Consider the following 19,225-nt stretch of genomic DNA (forward strand, 5'->3'; position numbering starts at 1 on the left):
ATGCTGCTAAAAAATAGTTTACTGCCTGTAAGGAAAACCACCTTTAGGAAAGGACCCACCTGACAGAGTGTGAAAAGTTGAATAATTTTAGACTTCTGTCCCAGTGGTGGATTTCAAACTCATGGTGTACTGGTTCCTTAACCAGTTCAGTTCCTTAACCAGTATGCCAAATTAGCCCTCAGCCAGTTTTGACTCCTAGCAACTACTTGGACAAGTTGCTGCAGTTTTCTTGGCAAGATTTGAGAAGTGGTTTGCCATTGCTTGCTTCTTAGGGTTAAGAGAGAGGAGCTGGTCCAAGGTCACCCAGATGCAAGTGACTGCTCCAAGGTCATTCAGCTGGTTTATGTCTGCAGCAGAACTAAACTCATGATATCCTGGTTTTTAGCCTAATGCCTTAATCACTGTACCAAACTGGTTCTTATTTAGGTGATGTGCTAAAGCATAATTTTAAAATTATTATTAAAGCATAATCAGCAAAGACTGTATCTAATTATAAGAGAGAAAGTGAGATGTTTGTATCATACTCTTGTTTAATGTGATAGAGTTAAAAAACCACTCTGAAGCTTTTCAAACATTTCATTGGCTTGTTTTATTCAGAGGATTGGAAGTGAAGCTTCCCTATTAAGTAATTCTCATGCTTCTGCTACATGCAAGACACAGATAAAGGAGTTGAACAAATCTCAATTTTTTGCTACCTTTAGTGAAGATATTAAATAAACCACAAGCTCTATCATCCAGTGGTTGGAAGGGAAAGATAAGCATTGTAATAGTAAACATTTGGAGAACACCAGATTGTGAAAATTTTAATCTACAATTTGTTTGGCAATTATGTCCTCCTATAGAATCCTAAATTGATGAAAGAGTGATGCACTGAAATAACCATACAGTAATATAGGGTGAGTTTTCTGCCCAGAAAACTCAAGCTTTACTTCAGTTTCTAATCCCATTTTTCCTCCTTGTTTGGTCGTTTGGCCAGCTCTCTGCTGCAGTACACTGAACATTTTAACATCCGGACGAAAGCGCTTGAGCGAGCGAGCGAGCATCTATTTTGTAATGAACTGATCCCAGGAGGATCGTTCAACTCCCCGGCTTTCCAACAACGAAAAACTAAAAAAAAAATCAGGGTCGGAAGGGAAAGGGGAGGCGGCGGGTATTTGTTGTAATTGCCTAGGTCCTCCAGGTGGCGCGCGAGTAGAGCTTCCCCCTTTCCCCGCCCGCTGCCCAGCCTCTGCTCCTTCTGAGGCTGGGTGCCCGCCCGCTTCTTCAGAAAAAGGGGGAAGCGCGCCTAAAGCGGAGGTGCTTGTCCTTTTCTCCCACTCCTCTGCGGGCGACGAGTGGAGGATGGAGCCCGGCTTTCCGGAGGCATGAAACTCCCTTCTCTGGCAGCAGTTGCCCTCCACCGCACAACATCTTTGCTGAAAGGGAGATATTCAGGAGTCCTGGAGGTTCCCGCTTGATCGCCGTCCAGAAAGACACTGTGTAGTATTGAACACTTGCTTCTTTATAGATCGGGTTGTGCAGGTAAGGGAGCAATGCGCTTCCCGGGTCTCCCGAAGCTGCTTGGTTCTGCATTACAGAGGGCGTGTTCGCTAACTTTTTTCGGAGACATTGTATGCCGGAAATTTAGAAGGGTGCTTGGATCTCAGGTTTGGTGTCTTTTCCCTGACCAAGATCAGGCAGCCTTTATTGGGTAGGACCCAGATCGAGAGCATATTTAGAATCGGTGTGTTAAATTAGCCAAATGGTAAATCTCTCCCGTTGATTTCCACGGTTTTTTCTAGATTGGGATTTAATCAATTTCACACATTGACTAAATCTACCTACAATCCTCGGTCAATTTCGCCGGATTGCAAATAGTGTTAATAGGCAAGTTTCACACTGTCCCGGGCACAGATAACCCGGGATTCCTTTGCAGCGTTAGTTTCCAGTAGTTGCTGGAGGCAACTCTTTGCCCTGATGCCCCCAACTGATTTAAGGGTGTCAAGTGAAATGAGTGGTATATCTGAACCTTTGGGCTTCCATTGACGAAGATGATGGTATAGAAAAAGGATTTAAAGCAATTATGAAATATTTTTATTGAAAGATTTTCACTTGGAAAAGTTTTTTTTTCTTTAAAAAAACTCATTTTGTGATTTCTCTATTTCTAATTCACCCTGTCCTCAAGTCTTTTCTCCTTTCATGGATGATCTAATTCCCAGACTTACTTTTAGAGAAAAAGCATCTCTAGCCTTAAAATGCTGACTATATCATGGATGCATCTGCTTAAATTCTCAAATTTAATCAGGTAAGGAAGTGTGTTTAATTCCTTTGAGCTGTGCTCTGTTCAGTGGCAATTATTGTATCTGATCCTTCAGACTTCAGATCCACCTCACACATTAATCTGGTGTGACAGACCAGGGAGGACCAGCCATTGTTTTGGATAGGATCAATATTTGTGCAGACTTATGTGACAATGCCTAGAGACTGAAGGAATCCCAGTTTATTATTTAGAACATACTATATAATTTGAACTCTAGTATACATGTCTTCTAACACAACAAAAGAAGATAGCTTTACTTGCCTGTCTTATTTTGGGATGCTTTACATGGCCTATGTTTGAGATTTAATTTCAGAAGACAGGAATAAGCATTTGTAAACCATTACGTAAAGATGAACAGTTTGCTCATTCTTACATTTTCCATCCACTTATAAAGAGTGTTGTGAATGGCCTTAAATGGGAGAATTATAATACTGTGATAATATTATAACCCTCTCCTCCCATCACATCAGATGCTTATCAGAAAGCCACCTTTCTCAATCTTTAGGTGTTACTATTCTCCAATTTTCAACAATTGATTGACTGGAAATGATGAGACTGGAGCCAAAAGTGATGTCTCTGGACACCAAGCCAGGAAAGTCTGAAAAGAGTGTGTGGACAAAGTGGAAAATACTTCACCATTGGTCTGATTGATTAATGTAGTTCCTGTAAAGGGCCAGATGATAGTCCATCCCCAAATGTAATTTCTAGTTATAGAAATATATTTATATTTAACATACAATGTTCCAATGCAATCTGGGCAGTAATAGACAATAGAAAATGTTGTATTTATATAATAATTGCAGGAAAATATAAATATAAAATTTTCCATAGATCTTTTTAAGGAAATGTGAGATATAGTAAAGATATAAACAGTGCTGATGGCTTGAAATTACTAGGACAAAACATTAGTAACATACAGTTTGGAGTTTAGTGGAATTAATAGGAGACATCATTTAAAAAAAAAGAGATGAATATGTGTTTTTTCTAACCTGAGTAAAATTCTTTGGGAATAAATGCGGGGACAATTTGTGTAAGAATTCTCTCCCCACATATAGGTGTAGTTTAATTTAGCTTTTTTTGGCTACTTATGTAAAAGGTTTGATTGGCTAAGATATTTGATTTTCATTTCAATGGCTCTCTTGCATAATGAATGAGAGATTTCAAGAACAGCATAACCCTAAGCATCTTTCCTCAAAAATAACCCCTGCTGAATCTGTAGGATTCTCCATCGAACAAATTGTAAACACGTTGGTAGATTTAAAGATTCTTAAGATTATTTCCTACATATTGATGAAAGCATAGGGCTCAAAGGTTAAATGTCAAGGTTTGCCTTTCAAACCTCCCAAATATTAATCTGTAAATATTTGTTTCATAGCAGAACATGGAGGTGAACATCTGCTCAATTTAAAACCCTAACTAGAATATAAAATGAATTATATGCTAAATATATAGCTATAGAGTAGTATAAAGAATGCCATTGTCCACTAAACATGCTGATGAAATGAGCAGAAGCAAAGAACTAGAGAAAGAACTATAGATAGACGATAAAAGGTTTGCAGAAATCTATAGATTAATTTGATAGCATGCAGTGAGTTGTGAGGGGAGATGGGTGGCAGTTGTTCAGAGAATAAACACTTGCATATTTATTTAGGGGTGAAGATGGTCGTGTGGCATTTCATGTAGATAATTATATAGATAAGGTTGCAAGTTCAAACACATACCTGGAATACATGTCATTGGATGGAGTAAAACTAACTGCTGAATAGGTAGATGCATAGGATTACCCTGTAAATTGGGTCACTTTACTTAAGCATCCATCATTAGTAGGGCAGAGAGCTATGCCCAAGTGGGCACCCTATTGGCATTCAGACATTAAACAAATGCTGACAGCTGAGTCCTTGACTTAAGAAATACTAGCTGGAGAGAATTCTGTACAGGTGGAGTCAGTTTTAATTAGACTTAATTCCACTGACTTCAGGGAATTTATGTGTGTGTGTGTGTGTGTGTGTGTGTTTGCTGATAAAGAAAAATAAAGGGAGATGGAGCAATATGCTCCCTCCCATATTGGGGTAGACCAGGTGTTTCGACAGAAAAAAAAACCGATAGATGATAGATAGATAGATAGATAGATAGATAGATAGATAGATAGAGCGACAGACAGACAGACAGACAGACAGACAGACAGATAGATACACCAGATCTTCCATCTTTTATAGCAAGCAAGTAAAGGCTGACATTCTAAGAAAAGAGTTCTGAATATTAATTATGATATTCTTTTTAAGGCTCCTGGGATAAACCCAAACTATGCTTACTGCTGCAACTGGTTCTACTTTGCTATTCCTTTTCAACATATGGATTGACACTGGTATATAGAGGCATTGAGGCATAATATTCTTGTTTTCAATCCAAAATCATGAACAGAATGACATATTTGGGGCTTGATGTTTCTTTATATTATTAAAAACTGATAGTGTAGAAAGCCATTTCTATTTTATTGGACAGAGTCAATAAAATGGCTGTTATACTCCTTGGGTTTAAAATAGATAATTGCTGAAATGCTGCACTGTATACCCCATCAACTTAAGAAAGAAAACAAACTGAGTAAAGTAAAAACCTAGCATTAGATCAACCAATAGCGCTATGCAAAACTTCAAATATTTCTTCTGGAAGAAATTGCTTTATTTCAGACCAGACTGCTTTTTGATGGCTGATGTTTACTCTGGATAGCAGCAGCTCTCTGGGCTCCACTCAGCCTTCTTTTAGACCTGTTTTCTGATCCCTTTTCTACTGAAGATACCAAAGATGGAAAGTTGAATCTTTTGCATGCTGGGCACGTTGCATTCCACTCCCGAGCTACAATTGCTTTCTGTAATGCAATCAGTAGATAGATAGTAAACATGGAGTTAGCAGCCTAGGAAGCCCACATCACAATCCAAAGCTAAGGCTGAAATCCTGAACTTCTAAGAAGGGCACAATTTATCAGATATTACTTCTGAACTAAGATGAATTGGCTCAATGTATAAAAATGGTTTATAAGCATTATACATGGGAGTGCTCTTGAAGAGTATTTGGAAACAGCAGCCATGCATAGAGTTTTTGGGACCCTTAGGGTGGTCTATGTTTCACTGCTGTTGCACCGGCTGCAATGGTTGTCAGTTTGCTTCTGCATACAATTCAAGGTATTGAGTCAAGAAATTCTGGCTGATAGACTTCAGAAGAGCCTTTTCTGTTGTGGTTCCTGCCCTTTGGAACATTGTGCACCCCTCAAGGTGAGATCTTCACTCACTCAAAAGAGCCTGAAGACCCAGCTCTGCCATCTGGCTTGGGGTCCCAATGGAGGCATGTCATTCTGGAGGTGAGATAAGACTGAGATAAGATTCCACCTCCTCCCCATGTGCATCTTGTTCTCTTGTTTTCCCACCTTTAATGATTTTTAATGAATTCTAATGTTAATATTTATTACTTTAATATTTTCATGTTTTATCTCGATGTTTTTATTTGTTTGTAAACCACCTAGAGTTGTCTCTTGGTAAGATGGGCAACATACAAAACAAACAAACAAACAAACAAACAAACAAACAAACATATTACTTTGCACATTCTGTCATGTGATAGAATTTACTTTATAGGCTTTTATTTCAGAGGCACCATGGTGCTGCTCTTTGCTACATTTTGCGTTCCAGTTATTGTTTTGCATGCATATGACTTTGAAGTTGCTTCCTTAATCAATTTATGCTAGTGTAGTCATGGGAAAAAAGAAGAGACCTTCCTCACCCCAAAAAAGCCGGGGGTTTGAAAAGTCAGAAATCATGTGTCCTTTGTGGTGATTTCCATGGGCACATCCATGGCAACACATGCAAGACATGGACCAGGACGGTCCAAAAAGTCAAGATAACAGACATAATGGATGCACATATGATGCATGTAAAAATCAGGCAGAGTTTCCATCCAGTGACAATTTAGAGGTTTTGGACCTTATCGTGCGGACAGACTTGTTACTGAATCTTAAAAAGGAAAGGTCCATTTTACTTTGGGGCAACCTGTTCCACAAAGCACCATAACAAAAAAGTCTATTTGCTGTTCTGCTTTTTTGTATCATACAAAATCATACTTGTATTTCTACAAGTATGTGGAGTACCTAAGTTCCAAGGCAAACAGAGATTTAGAGCTAGTGATGAGCACCCTGAACCAGGAAATCAATTGATAGTCAGTTAGTTTCTAAACAAAGATGTAAGCATCTCTGTATCTGCTATTACCAATTAGCAGGCAAGTAGCTGAATTTCCATCAGCTGTAGCTTCTGAACACTCTTCAAGGACAAGCCCACTACATTATTTGTAGTGCAGGTAATACTTGACTTATGACGATAAGGAAGCCTATGCATTATGGTGGCAAGTTACAACAGTATCCATCGAATGACTGACCCAATTTTATGACCTTTTTTGCTGTGGTGATTAAGTGAATGTGCTGGTCATTAATATAAGCAGTGGTTTACTAAGAATACAGATTTGCTGAAAACTAGAAATGCCTGGTAAAATGAGATCATGAGACTGCAGGATGCTGCAAACGGCCATAAATGTGACTGTAATGCCAAGCACCAAGGTGTGGACATGTTACATGGGGGGGTGGGCTGGGTGTCAGAACTTCAGATCCAGGTCATAAGTCTCCTTTTTCAGATAGGTCATAACTTTGAACAGTTGCTAAGTGATCGGTTGTAAGTCAAGGACTACCTGTAGTCCAGATGCAAGGTAACAAGGACTGGGACACTATTGCAAGTGTATCTCATATTGCATGACACAAGAAATTCCAAGGACCATATTAGATGTTTTTTTTTTAAAAAAGCTAAATTTGTATGTTTTATTTAAAATGACTACATCCCTGTTTGGGGAATGTTGAAAATCAGACTCCTGATGTTACCTTGACTAACACTCATTTGTGGTCTGTAAAAAGAGGAGAAGAGTATGGAGAATAATGAAAATCATTGCCATATTTTTAAAAAGTTTAAAAGAATTCCAAATTGAGAAACCATTGGAAGAAAAATTATTAGGAGACGCAACTGGATGATGCACCAAGGCTGTGAAAGTGAATCAGACACCATAGTAGAAAAAAAAAGCCTAGTGTGGTTTGGGTGTGTATCAGTTGATTTTCCTATCTAAAGGAAATTGATTTTCCTATCAATTGAAGATATGAAGTGCTCTTAACTTGAAAAGCATGGGATGAGACATAGTAATTCAATCCGGCATAATAGTACTAAGTCAGTCTTTTGGTAATATGAACTTTTGTGTCCGCATTGACCTTAACTGTAAAAATGAACTATTGCTTTCAAATTACCTAATTCAATAAATTGCCATTGGATGATATTAGCTTATAAAGTATTATTAACATACTAAAACTTTATAAATATAATGCTTGATATAGGGGATGTTTCCTTAGTACTGGAAGAAGTACTTTGATGATTTTTTTCCCTGTGAAAATATTTATTGTCTATCTAAACAAAGGATGAATCTATAATTTTTAGGCATGGTAGATTAAACAAGGAAGCAAGCAAAATTCAGAGTGGTCTTATTTAAATTATATTTGTTATAGATTTCATGCTGTGAGTCAAACAGGGACGCTGTATTATTTTTCTATTGATGTGCAAGTACCAGAATTGACATACCATTAAACATTATAATGCAGTGTGCACATTGAAAACCTAGCTGATTCGAACCATACAACAAATTCAGCTGAACAACCTTGCTTTAAAGTTTTTTTATGAAATACACTTGCAGAAAAATAATATAAAAGGTAAGTTTATTTTGAGAAACTCACATTTTTAAATAAGTTACTGAGAGGAATTAACCTTATTGTCTCTCTTTAGAACAGTTTTTTCTATCATTCCCATCATTGCAAGCAAATTGGGGGACACCAAAATGGGAATTTATTTATATGTTGCGTATTAAAAACCAGGCATTCCTTGTTTAAGTAATTGTTTCAGATTCTAGGGTTAATGATAGATTGCTTGTGATAGATAAACTAGCTTGTTTTTACTTGGCGAAACAACCTAAAAGCAGGAAAATACAATTTAAAATCAGCTTGAGGTAAGACAGTTTGTGAGAACAAACTAGAATTTGTTGAAATTTTAAAGTTTAAAATATTTGTTAATTTAAATTAAACATTCATTTGCTTGTTCATCTGTTTGTTTTCTTACCTTTATATCATATCTTTAAGGAGCTCAAAGTGCATACAGTGAGTCCTCCTGCTTATTTCATCCACATCTGGGGTGGGCTTTAAAAATCAAAAATCTCAGCAACAGATTCGCTGCCCTGTTGCTGGGTGGGTGTGGGCATGGCCTAATCATGCATCACGGCAGGGGGCCGTTTTTCACCCTCCCCAGGCTCTGAAGGCTTTCTTGGAGTCTCTGGGAGGGCAAAAATGGCCGCCCCGGCCCTCTGGAGGCCGGAAATGGAGACCCTTTTTTTGCCCTTCCAGAGCCTCTGTGCAAGCCCTGTACATATCTGGTATCCAAAATGGGCCACGCGGAGATTCCTGGGAGGGGTGGGGAGGGGTGGGAGGGGCAGGGAGGGTTAGGTGGGGCCAGCCAGGGTTGGGATTTGGGGGTTCACCGAACTGGGTAGAATCCTAGCTAGAGGATCGCCTGAACCTGTGCAAACCCCCAGCAGCCCGTCCCTTTCCACATCACTGAAAGCAACTGACTGACAAAATGATTCAATTAATTTTGTGTTTTAGTGAGGATTATGGTCTGCTCTTTTACAGTCCAACTCTCTAACCTGGAAATTTTGCTCCTTTTTAAAGCCATGGAACATTTAGTTTAAAAAAAAATGAAAAATTCTGAATCCATGTTCAAGAGGCAAAGATATAGTGATAAAAAAATTGACTAGTGATTTTTTGCCACCTTACTTTTTCACTAAGAACTGTAGCATTCTGTAGAACAGTGGTCACCAACCGGTGGTCCACAGACCACTGGTGGTCCATGAGAAAATTTTGGTGGTCTGCAGAGAAATCATTGCATTTCTCTCGGGGAGCTCAGCCAAGCTCATGCTTCAGCGCTTTAATTCCCAGAGACATGATGGGGTTCTTCAGGCAGTTAGCTTGGCCACCTGTTAGCAGAGAGAAGCAGCCGGAGTCAACCCTGGCTTTGCTGTCCATTGCAGACGCTAGATCGGCCCCCTGCAAACTCTCGTCTCTCAAGGAGCACTCACTGAAACGGCACGGGAAACTTTGGCTGGGCTCCTCGAGAGACGAGAGTTTGAAGGGGGCTGATCTAGCGTCTGTAATGGACAGCAAAGCCAGGGTTGACTCTGGCTGCTTCCCTCTGTTGTAGTGCTTCCTGGACGTGGTTTACCGCTCTGAGCCCCAAGCGCCCCCTCATCAGTCCCCTGCAGCAGCTCCCCTCCAGCTGGCAGGTCAAGCCCAGCACCAGCTCTTGTATGCCAAGCCAAGCCCTTCGTCTACTTCAAGCCATCCCCCATCAGAGAGGCCCCACAAAGCCCTCACCACCCCTTCCATCCTTCTGCCCCCAGCCTTTTGGATGAGGTGGAAATATTGGATCTTCAGAGGTTAGGTGGCTACGGCTGAGAAGAAAAGGAAGAAGAGCAGCAGCGGTTCCAGGAGGAGGAGGAAGAAACCTTCCCTGGAGATATCTTTGAGATATCTTTGCCTGACTTTTCTGTACAAAGCCGACTGCTCTTTCCCCTTCTTTCCCTGTGGCTCTTTCTGGAAAAAAAAAAGACCCCTTCCTCTTTTTGTATCCAGCTGGCGCTTTCCAAAGCTGGCTTTTCCAGTGTTAGCTGCCCAAATCCCCTTTGATTGTGATTTTTAAAAATTATTATTTACATCGGCTGTCCCTTTCCGGACATCACCGGGCTTTAAAGACTTCTCTTTGTATTAGATTGGTGGATAAATCTCAGGCATGAATATGCCTATGTATTTAAAATGGGAATGAGCAGAAATTCTTAAAAGAAATTTAGCATGAAGCGGGGGAATTGAGATTTGTTAGCTTTGCTTTCTTTGCTGCATTGCCTTGATTATGTTGTGCAAAAAATAATTGTTGTGCACAACAATGTTGTGCACCGGTCAAGATTCTAGGTTGATGCTGATTAAATTTAAAATAGGAGAGTTATGAACAGTGTACTGTAATGTAGGGAAGAAATGATAAAATGGAAAAAAAGCTGTAGTGCTTCCTGGATGCGGTTTACCACTCTGATCCCCAAATGGCAGGAGACAAGGGCTGCCTTGGTGCCACCAGCTGGCACAAATATACCATGGTGAAGGCAGAATGCTGATGCCATGCAAATGCAAGTAGCACTTCACTCCTGCACCTTCCAGCCATCGCCACCGCCACTTCAGCCCGCTTGGGCCACCCCCCCACCTCTGTAACAGCACCATTATCTCATTCAGGCCAGCAAGGGCTGTGCTCCTTTTTGCATGTTGCACCACCTGCAAAGTTGCACATTGCTTGTGCCACATCCTATGGCAGAGATTTCCAGCCCCACCATGGCCTGGTCCCATATTCCAGAGCTGTGGTAGTCACCTCCACCCGGGTGCACTGGCCTGCCAGGGAGCAGGCAGCTCCTCTGCAGGCCGGTGCACCTGGGTGGAAGAGCTGCTCCAGGATGACCAAAGGGCCAGTCCTGTGACTACCATAGCTCTGGAATATGGGACTGACTTTCCCACCAATGTCAGCAAGCCACCGTCAGTCTTCCTGTCTTCGTTTTCCTTCACTCAGATTGACCAAGCTTCTTGAGAGAAGGAACACAAAAGAGGTTTCCAGGCTGTGTGCCTGGACCAGGCACTTTCTCTCGGGCCTCCCACCTGAAAGCCTTGCAGAAGCAGACAGGTAGGCCCGAAAGGCAGCTGAACCTCCCCCCCCAGTGGTCCACGGGATTTAAAATTATGAGTTTGGTGATCCCTGAGGTCCAAAAGGTTGGAGACCCCTGCTGTAGAACACAACTGTAAAACTCTGCTCTAATTTCTGCACCGGCTCTTAATTTTTTAGACTATAGGTTTTTCTTTCTTTCCCCAAATTCTCAAAGGAGATTTTACAGAAACGAGTCAGGGCTGGAAATATTCTTTGCTTGGCTTTCATTAAGTTAACATATTTAGGCTATAAGTCATTGCTTGTCATTCTAAGTGCATCATATGACTTACTGTATGTTACTGCAATCAAATTTCTGAAATTATTGTAATTATTTTGTCACATATTCGCTACAATCTAATGCAAAGCTGATTCACGCCTTGAATTGAATCATATAACTTTTTTGCTTTTGTGTTTGGTGTACTATTATTTTTTTTTGTTTTTTTATTCTTCCTTCACTATATTTTATAAATAACTCAAGGTGGCAAACCTATATAATACTACTACCTCTCATTCTCCTGTTTTCCCCACAACAACAACAGCCCTAAATAATGGGTTGGGCTGAGAGAATGATTGGCCCAGTTAGCCAGCTGGCTCTTATGCTAAAGGTAGGAGTGGAACTCATGGTCTTCCTGGTTTCTAGACTAGCAACTTAACCACTACATCAAACTGGCTTATTGTTATGCCACTCTGAATATTGTATATGATGACTGTGATATTTTCAATTGCTTAATCTCTTTCCCTGCTGAACATTAACTTAAAAATCTCCTAGGGCCGTGATGGTGAACATATGGCATGCATGCCTCAGGTGGCATGCAGAGCCCTCTCTACTGGCATGCGAGCCGTCACCCCAGTTCAGCTCCTCAGCGTATGCGCGCGCCTCCCACCAGCCAGCTGGTTTTCAGATCTCTGCCACGCATGCGAGGGGGGTGGGCCACATGTGGATGATATGTGCGCATGCACAGGGGGCAGGGTGCATGTGGGGGGTCGCACACAGGGGGCGGGGCACACATGGGGCAGGGTGTGCAGGGGGGCAGCACTAGGCGACAAAAAGGTTAGCCATCACTGTCCTAGGGTCTCATGTGGATCTAGAAATCAAAATTTGGTTGCAACCCACTGAGCAAAGATAAAATCAGTCCTAGAACTGTTGGTGATATTGATAGTATTGACAGAAGCAAATTCCTACAATATTTATTTATTTATGTGTTTATGAGGTTTATATTCATCTCACAAAGCGACTCTGAATGGCTAACGCAATAAATAGCACAATACCACCATAAATTGCGTCCAATATTTGCCTCAAGTAACAAACTTGTCTCTTGTGCTCTGCTTAGAATTATGTTCAAGAAAGTGCATAGAAATAATTATTAATACTAATTCAGTTACAGCAATGCATGCTGCAGAAGGGCTGTAAATACTTTAAAAATACATTGAGAGAAATGCTTAAGACCTTGCACACAAGTCATAAAGCACCACTCTGTTATTCTTTCATTAAGGCAGGGAATCTGAAAAATGGTGCAGCTGCTTTAAGAGTTGTATTAACTTTAATAAGTAAATCCCTTAAAGCAGGAGTCCCCCAACCCCCACCCCCCGGGTATGTGGACTGACATCAGTCTGCAGCATGCCAGCAACTGGGCTGCAGAAACAGTGAAGCCCGATCCACAGTATGCAGGCAGCATGCAAAACCATGCCCCCTCTAGCCTGAGGATAAACCTTTCTTCACAGAAGGAGGCCCCCGGTGCTCAAAACGTTGGGGGTTGCTGCCTTAAAGTAGTGGCATCTTTCAGGCTTGTGCAGAGGCCCAAAATAAGTTAGGTTGCTTTAATACGCAGCAGAAAGTTTTTGCATTTGTGTAAGATCCAAAATATTTTTTTCCAAATCCTTTTAAAAGTACATGGTCCTATGTTGCAATACTACAGGGATGGGCAAATCACAATTCTTGGGCCATGTCCTTGAGTTTACATATAAGCAATTTCTGGAATTCCTTCCAACCTGCAGAAATCAGATACCAGTAGTATAGTTTTCTGTTTTCAGATGGAAACAGTATTCTGCTTGTCACGTAAAAAGGAAAAAAAATCTTCCCAGTAGAAAGGAGCCCAGATAATTCCAGCCATTCATTCTGCACTGCTATTATATCTATAATAGCACTGGGTGCTAAAAATGAAAATAAGAATACTATTTTGCCTACACAATTGGCAAATAATTTAGAATCTATAGTTTACTGAAGTATTTGCAAGTTTTTTTAGTTTCTGAAAACTCTGTATCGGGCAAAGTGAGTAATAATCAGGAATTGTCTTGATAAAGTTATACATATAATTATACATACAAAATAATTTGTAATTTGACTAGAGATTCTAAAAATATGGTATTTGCTTTTGGTATTCTGAGCATATTCCTTCTACCTCTTATTTGATGAGATGTGGACCAGGTTATACTGGATTGTAAGGTAATCTTTAGGGTAGGGAGCCTAGCATTCACAAAATAGCGTGAGCATGCTTGTATATGTGGGCTTTGGCTGAGATATTCTGTCCAAAATGTGCTAAAGCCATTGTTACCATTACAATGATAAAGGATAGTATGCTGTGGACTGTTTAGCAAATGATTCAAAACTGAGTAAGTGTTATGGCAAGGATGTATGATGATTCCATAATGTGTTTATGGATAAATATATAAATAATGCCTTTGTGCTGGTTAGGAGCATAAAAGTATTTGTAGTTTTAAAAGCAAAGGTAGCTATATTGTTGGTAGCTATATTGTTGAAAATTGAAATGATGTGCAATGAATGATGCAGTGAAGAAAACTGATCTGAAAATTAATATATTAAAACCAAAATATTTGTCTCTGATGTGTTTGAAGAAGTACATTATTTAATCATAGAGAGAAAATGAATGAGTATTAAATTGAAAGGGATGGGTCAAGAGGAAGACTGAGAAGACCGAGCTGTGCTTATGGAGCTGATGAGATCCTCGAAAAGAAAAGTGAGAAATTTGAAGAAGGAAAAGAAATATATGTATGAATATATTTGGTGTATGAATATGCTGGTTTGTAAGTCTAGAAAGATGTAGAAAGATATAATAAATGATGTTGGTATAAAATAGTTTTAGCTATTTTTCCTTTTTTTTATTCTTTATCTCATTGCTATAATTTCTTTGTCTTAATCTTACTTATTCCTTATTTCTTTTTCTGGAGTCTATATTATAACATTTATCCAAGAAGTAAATAGCATGTGCTATTTAGGTATGTACAGTGTTTTCTCTAGCTAGATTGTGAGGATGGAAAATAAGAGAAATTGAAATGACTAGTCTTGTATAATCACATTGATTGAAGAGATATGTTAATCGTAAATCATTTAAGAGATAAAATAAGATGAAAAATTGCAAAATTAATGTTTGTAGAATCTTGTACAAGCAAATTCAGAAGTAAGTCTTATAAAGACATTTTGTAAGATAAGTGGGTATTATATAAGATACCAGCTCTTCCATGCCTCCATATGACTGGAAGGAAAAGCCCCCAACAAGCTTGTATTTTTCACCAACTAAATATTATGTCTCAGTCTATATTATTTCTTTGCTTTTCAAGGTTTCTGTTGTGCAATATAGTAATAAAATTCTTTATGAATCCTGCTCAGGGAATAAAACATATGAGTGTGACAAATTAACCATAATTTAGCAATTTTTAGCAGCTTGTTTCAAATATATTTCTCATTTTTTGTTGAAGTGCTATTATATTTTTTGTTCCTAGTTGTTTTTTGAACAATAGCTAATAATCACTCTATTTGTCCATGCGTACTTGCAGTGGGCCATACATTCTCAAATACTTTATTAATTGTATTACCATTGTATGAAACAATATGTTTCATGTAGTATTATTATCAGATCAATTTGTTTATTCCTCTGGCAGGAAGAACTGTTGATTTCTAAAGATTAAGATGATATTAAAAGCACAGGTGCAGACTCCTTTGTTGGCACATCTCCCAATCTTGTGGAAATAAGAATAAATAGATGTATACTGGAATAAAGTGTAAACCATCTTGCTGACTTGTGTAATGCTACCCACTTCCAAGGTGAAAATGGGGTTGCAGACAAATGAAAGCATGCTTTGGGAACATATGACCCCCAATTTGTATGAACCAAATCAGATGTATTTTAAGCAAGACCTAATATTGCACAAGGACACACATACTATATATCAGAAGGAAAGCAAACAATGAATCCTTAGGAAAGGAAAAACAACAATGAAGATAAAACTTTATATATGTGCTGTGACCATTACATTAACTGACTGCATTTCATTCAGAGATCACAACCTCAAGCAGCAAGAATCCAGGCAGATGTTGACAACTTTAGTCAACAAACTTTTCAATGCAATAGAAAGGAAACAATCATATTTATGAAAAATGATCGTAGAAACATAATTTTATTACATTAAAAAGAATTCTAAATTTTTAGTGCACATGTTTGTTGAGGGGCGCTCAGAGGTTAAAGTCAAGTGATGAAGTCCCTATCTTCCTGCCAACTGTGCATTGTGCATCCCCCCCATCTTTTCATATACTGAAATAGGATGAAAGTGCCAGTGGACTTTGGTATATGAAATTATATGTGAATAGCAATAGCACTTAGCTTCACAGTGCTTTACAGCCCTCTCTAAGCCCCCAACAATCTGGGTCCTCATTTTACTGACCTCGGAAGGATGAAAGGCTGAATCAACCCTGAGCCTGGTGAGATTCAAATTGCTGAACTGCAAGCAGCCGGCAGTCAGCATACTGTAAATACCTTGTTTACAATGTAAGAGTCAAAATGGTTCTGGAAGGTAGAAGTGTAACACCTGGGATGAAAAAAAGATCATTCATTTCCTTCTTTTAAATAAAAAAACCTAAATCTAATAATTATATCTATTTCAATGGAACTCATTAGAACTCATCTCAGCATTAATTATCTGTTTAAAGATTTATACCTGATGGTCTGGCCATGCAAATGTCTGCATTGTGCTACTTTTTGACTACTTGAAATGCTTAATTATTATTGAATCCACAGATTCTCTGAATTCATATAATACACAAAGGTGTGCATGTGGTTGTGCTGCCTGTTGTCCTTTTTCTGTTATTCCCCCCCCCAATTTTATTTTATTTTATTCTGTTACAAGATTACAAAAGATAAAATTATAAAAGGTAAACAAAAAATGAAATACAGAAAGCAACCAATGAGCAAAAAAAATAAATAAAATAAACATAATGAAAGAATATTAAGTTATTGAATTTGCAAATATAACATATCTCTTTAGCCAGGTTCTACCTACATAAACCAAGATATTATGCAGCCCTAGTTCAGTGAAATCATTCGGCTTTATAAGGCCGAAATAGATCTATCTTAGTCTCCCAATGGGCAGCAAAGGGTTTGCTGGCTGCCAGAAAAAGAAAAAAAGCCCAGGAACTAGTGAATTGTGATTTCACTGAACTAGGGCTGCATAATATCTTGGTTTACGTAGGTAGAACCTGGCTAAAGAGACGTACACATAAAACCTACGAAAAAGAAAGAAAAACAAATATTGTACCTTTACAGGGAGGATACATGAGATGAGGGTGTGGCTAACTGATGAGGCCATATAAGGCCGAAATAGATCTATCTTAGTCTCCCAATGGGCAGCAAAGGGTCTGCTGGCTGCCAGAAAAGGAAAAAAAAGCCCAGAAACTAGTGAATTGTGATTTCACTAAACGAGGGCTGCATAACATCTTGGTTTACGTAGGTAGAACCTGGCTAAAGAGACATACACGTAAAATCTACGAAAAAGAAAGAAACACACACACACACACACACACAATTTGTTTTATTTATTTCTTGCAGAAAATGGGAGCTTATGATTATGGTGTAATTTCTAATTTTTGTCCTTGGATGATGAATATGATTTTATGCCTGGTTTGGGAATCTAATTATTAATTTTAAATATGCGTAAATTATGTAGTCATTATGGTTATAGTCTGGGGATATTACTAAATCTTGGTCCTTAGCCAAGGTGACTGGGCTCATCTAGCAGTTTCTTCATCAAGCTTACTTCTTTTAAATGAGCAGAGAATCCTGAATTTCTGTAATCTTGTTCAAGACCATTCTTGACAGTTTTCTGAACTCTGAAGAAATGAAACATATCACCTAATTGCTTTGAAGGAATGATCAAATCAAAATAATAAAAAAAAAGAAATGCAACATCTCAGTTCTTGTGTTTTGTAAACTTGTGACATGATCACTATGTCATTTTCCTGACAGGTTCTATTCTGAAATAAGCACTTGAACCATCCTTATATGCATCGTACAGTTTGGGACTGGGGAATTTGAAAAACCATCTGCTAGTACTTGAAACTATGCCAGATGACACTATCCACTGAAGAATGTCGAGTCTGACTGCCCTTTCTCCAGGATATGCTCTCCCTCTTGCTCAGGGCCTGATTATTTAAGATGCGTGGTTTAATTGATATTAACATTTTTTTATGATGTTAGGGTGGACTGGTGTCATTAAGCAGTGGTGGGATTCAGCCAGTTCGCACCACTTCGGGAGAACCGGTTGTTAACTTTCTGAGCAGTTTGGCAAACTGGTTGTTGGAAGAAATCATTAGGGCAGAGAACCGGTTGTTAAATTACTTTAATCCCACCACTGTCATTAAGTTAGTAATGAAGTTCATATAGGACTTAGGAAGGGAAAAAAGTTATATTTGGTTTATTTTTTTCTTCTTAACTTAAAAAAAAAAAGACTGATACCTGGTGGGAGCACAAGACTTCCCAGCTTCATCTTCCTCCTTTCAATAATCACTAAAACAGTATTTCTCATCCTTGACAACTTTGAAAGGTATGGACTTCAATTCTAAAATCTACAACTGGTTGAAGGAATTCTGGGAGTTAAAGTCTGCTTATCTTAAAGTTGCTGAGATTGTGAGGTGCTGCACAAGAGTATCAAATGCTTCCTTTGTGATTCATTGTGTGATTTGATTACTTATTGTAAGAAGGTGGTCATGAGCTCTCATTCCACTAGGGTAGTCAGGGTATTTTTAAATGTAGGAACAAACAATACACTTAATGACTACTAATAAGTTTGCTTACTTTTCTCATCCCAGTTTCTGACTAAAATTCAGAATATACCCTATTTCTTCCCAGTCTATTTTAAAATGCTTGTTATGCCATGGAAAATGATTCCTGTGGGATTCTCTGCCTCATGTGCCAAAAGAACATGGCCACCCTCGAGTATTATGTAGCTTGACTTAAGAGTACCATTTGATCCTTTATCTCTGCCTACAGTATGTGTGGGATAGAACCTCATATCTTTGTGTTGCAAGATGAAGACGAAATAAAATAATCCAATGTATTTTGAACCTTGGCTGAGATGTGTAGAGCTAATGTTAGTGTTAAAGTTGAAAAACTTGTTAATGTTAATTGTAAACTGCAAGATGGACAATTCACCATTTAAAATATAATTCAGGTAATATTTTCTCTGGTAAACAATGTACAGTTGGTAGTGACACTTGTTACACTCCACTTGTCACCCAGACAGTCCTGCACAGAGAAAGAAGCAGAAGAAATTTATAATTTAGTCAAATGAAAAAAGAGGAAAGTTGAAATCACAGAGTAACCAAATGAGGAAAAGTGATGTATTTGATTCCTTTCAGTTCACTTTCAATATGCTCCGCAGAAAGCAGAGACTGTTGTTTCTCCCATCAGTGTTCCAGAAGCAGAAAAACAAATAACAACACCCCCACCTTCTACTGGGTTCTTAATGAAAGTTCTATCACTTCTAAAACACCCCACCTATCATTTTTGAAATGTGCTTTTGGGAATGATCTTGTTAGGTAATTTCTTAAAAGGCTGTAAGAGTTTTGAGTAAACACAATAAAGCAAACTACACGTTTTTTGCTTTATAAGGATATTGAAATATCAGATGCTGCTTAATTTCTTGAAGAAAGTGTGTGCATGTGTGTGTGTGTGTGTGGGGGGGTTATACAAAATGTAAAACAGCACACTTTCCTTCTTCAAGATGGTTCACAGGGAGCTGAAGCCGACCAGCATTGCTATTTCAATAGCAAGACACTAGG

The 19,225-nt window shown here is 38.8% G+C and overlaps 1 protein-coding gene across 4 annotated transcripts in view; it reads left to right on the forward strand.

Moving 5' to 3' along the window:
* Nucleotides 1–1,200: 1,200 nt before the first annotated feature.
* CPNE4 (copine 4) overlaps nucleotides 1,201–19,225 on the forward strand; it is a 517,058-nt gene continuing 499,033 nt past the window's right edge. For 3 of the 4 annotated variants that reach the window (XM_060683627.2, XM_060683626.2, XM_087892520.1), the window contains exon 1: nucleotides 1,217–1,521. The gene's annotated coding sequence lies outside the window, so the exon portion shown is untranslated. Of the gene's footprint in view, nucleotides 1,522–19,225 lie in introns of all 4 variants that reach the window. The other variant, XM_060683625.2, reaches the window with a different exon arrangement.

This window comes from Pantherophis guttatus, chromosome 4 (genome assembly GCF_059756535.1).
Source record: "Pantherophis guttatus breed Tessera chromosome 4, ASM5975653v1, whole genome shotgun sequence".
Classification (NCBI taxonomy): domain Eukaryota; kingdom Metazoa; phylum Chordata; class Lepidosauria; order Squamata; family Colubridae; genus Pantherophis; species Pantherophis guttatus.